Source organism: Cariama cristata, unplaced genomic scaffold (assembly GCF_000690535.1).
Source record: "Cariama cristata isolate BGI_N322 unplaced genomic scaffold, ASM69053v1 scaffold8366, whole genome shotgun sequence".
NCBI lineage: Eukaryota > Metazoa > Chordata > Aves > Cariamiformes > Cariamidae > Cariama > Cariama cristata.
In genome coordinates this window covers 7,849-11,278 of record NW_009620334.1, presented here as the reverse complement: position 1 = coordinate 11,278, position 3,430 = coordinate 7,849, and positions in this window count along the sequence as shown.

The following is a 3,430-nucleotide window of genomic DNA, read 5'->3' as shown; positions in this document are numbered from 1 at the left end:
GAAGCCAGAAATGAGAATTAATCTAGCATTCCATATAGTGTTAGTTCTAACTGCTTGTTTTCTTGTTTCCTTATTGACTCATTCTTCGTGTTTGCTTGGACAGTAACAGAAGATCAAGCAAATGAGCAGGGACAGATCATGTTCTCTATGCACAGTGTATTAGATTTAGTAACCTTAGGTTTACTGAAACACACTTCATTCAAAATTTTAGACACTGCAGTAGAAGAAAACTTAGCTGTGATTTCTCCCCATTGTATTCAATACAGTTTTCTGTATACAAAGGAAGATTACCCACGTTCTTCCCTTATGCTTGTAACCCAGTGTTTTGTATAATACCTGCCCTTGTCCTTCTAAGACAAAACTTTTATCGCAGGACATTGATCATCTTCTTCCTCCAGAACAGTGAAATTTAAAGCACAAATAGACCTATCACTATTTGGGCAGAGAAAATATGTACAATGCAAGATATATAAAATGTGAGTATACACAATGCATATACAGTGTACATTATGAGATCCATATTATTTGTGTCTATGTGTGTATATATATATATAGTGTATTGTATAATGTAATAATAGTGTGTGTATATACTATATATGTCCACATACTATGTCTAGTATGTAGTTACTTGTGCTGTACATAAAATGTGTATATACAAAGAATATGTAGAATATGCATATATATTCTATATATTAAAGCTTGTGTGTATGTATGTATTCTCTAAACAGAGATGGATACAGAAATGGAATTTTTACAGAAATGCAGATTAGATCATGGCTCTTAGAATTTCAAAGTTCTGGTGAAAGAAAAAAAAAGGAGAAATGACTACTTCTAATAAATTTGTTCCAAGATTCCTTTCATTGGCATGAAAAACTGTGTTCACTACCTGTGCCAAGTGTAAGAGAGAAACCTGGCAGAAAGTAGGTATCGTCTGCACTGGATGTGATTTCACATTCTTTTGAAAGTGTCTTTTTGAAATGTAGGCTCAAATTCTGATCATCTTGCATGTGATGGTCGTGTCATCTGTTCTGTTTTTTCTCTAGGCTGAGGCAATGATTTTTCTCCTATGTTTGCTTGTAGTGTCACTTCTCTCTTTTTTTTATTCCCATACACACAAACACCCCAAACAGTTGCACACTAAGGTGGAAAACATGTTTTTGTTGCTTCGTTCCAGTTATATAAGTTGCATATAATTGTCATCTGGATTTCAGCTCTGTTTTTCCTCCATTTCCACCTAAGCTTTTACTTCAGGAGGAATGACTATCCTTTGCATTCTTGGCTTTGAGGAAAGAATGGAGGTGATTCTGCTTTCTACTCGAATAAATTATTAGACTCTGTGGTACATTGAGCAATCACGAAGAGTTTAGTAGGCTTTTATAGTGGCACATGTGTATGTTTTATACAGAGTATCGTCACTGCTGGAATGACTCATGGAAAACCGTGAATTGCACACAGCACCGAGGCACAACAGTTAAAACAGGAAAGACGGACAATTATTCACGTTGAACCTACGCATGCAAACTTTGCATGTAGGACACAGGTATTGAATTACCCACATTATCCTTTATAGACCAGTATGTTCACATTTGCCTCGAGTGGTTTCCCTAAGTTATATTCAAATAGTCTTGTTGTAAAACATACCAGTCATTCTGCAATAAAAACAGATGCTCATAAAAGTAGTACTTCTACAATAATAATGCTGTATGAAATATTTTTATATTGGCAAATTTTTCCTTACGAAATCTCTGCCCTGTGAGGATCGTCAGTCCTTATTGTATTTTGTTTCATGTAGTGTGCTCTCAAAGTTTAGGAAATTCCAAGCTGTGTCTGACTGTGTAACCTTTTTTCTTTTTTTTTTTTTTAATTCCTGTCTGTGAAATCTGTTGTCAGAAATTTTGTAGAAGTTATTTTTTCATCTTATGCTCAAAGATATAATGCACTTTTCTTGGATTCTTCTTATAATCCTTTTGGGGTTACTATTTCTTCTTTAGTGTTTCTCCATTGAGAAGAGTATTTATTCTGTAGAACCGAGGCCCAAGGAATTTTGGTCCAAGTAGAATTGTTGCTTTCCTTCGTGTAAGAGTTTGATTTCTCCCTCCTTCTGCGTTTTATTCCTCCCTCTCAGGAATTTCGTTTCTGTTTAATCCTCATTAGAGTTGGAACTCTGTTAAGGTGAATTGATCTGTGCTAATAATGGTCTAGTTCAAGTATCCTCCTACACCGGTGGAACAGCTAAGTTTTTGTTGTGTGTCAACCATTGCATCTCTCTAGACTTCACAACAAACATCTTTTCTTAGAAAGGAATTTTGCTTGGAGTATGGTGGAATCATAGAAAATTTATTTTTAGAGTAAATATGTTAACTGTTATTCATTGACACACCTGTTTTATCAGTTGATATACTGCTCTTTTTACTTGAAAGTTTTATAAATAAAGGCTAATTTGTTATAAAATGGAATTTTCATTTTTCCAACTTCTGCCTTCCCCTTTAAGTTTAAAAGGAAAACTCCTGCTAGTGAGTATGGTTCCTTCTGCTGTTACAAGCTGTTAGAATTATAGAGTGCTCTTCTGGTGTCCCTTTGAATATGACCTTCTTTAGTCTGACCTAAAAAAGGTGGCAACACAAAGTGGAAACTGCAATGTTGACCTAAATTTGACTAATATCTCCAAATATGTACATTATTGTAGTTATATTTATCTTTCAAATATCATAACAAATTGAAAGGTATTTTAACCCATCTCATGTGTTTATTGTTTAATATAATAAGAGAAATGTTACTGTTTAATATAATAAATGAAAAGTTACTTTTTGAAGCTCTGAGACTTCGACAATCTTTTTTTTTTTTTTTTTTTTGGTCTTTGATTTCACAAGCTTTTGTGTCAAACTTCTGAATCTTGCTTTGAACAACTTCTTGATTCTCTGCATTGAGATCTTTTTTCTTTTGGCTGGTGCCCTCCATGCACTGTTTTCCTTTCTGTCCTTCTCCTTCTTCCTTGTCTCAGCCACGTTTGGTCTGTACAGACCAGTCAGAAAATCCAATGCCGCACCCTTTCCAAAACAATTTGTGTGCCGCAATGCTAAACATCCAGGCAATTTATACTGGGAGGGGTTAGAGAGATCACCAGAGACAAACCCTTTCTGCTTGCTGGAAAAACACACCTCACTATTCGACATTATCCACTTTGACTCATTATTCTCCCATCTGTTTGTTTTATTTACTCTACTTCTGCACACATTGGCATGGTTAACAACGGATTGCCAAGGCACTTTCTCTTGAAATTGCTCTCCAGCAATATTTTTAGTACGCTGACATTTTGAAGCCAAGATTTGACTATAGCGTGTCGCAGACAGGCACATCTTCCTACCCGACTTCTCTCGTCGTGCGATGCTCCTCTTCGCTTACAAAAACATGGGCCACAGCTCCGTGTTTT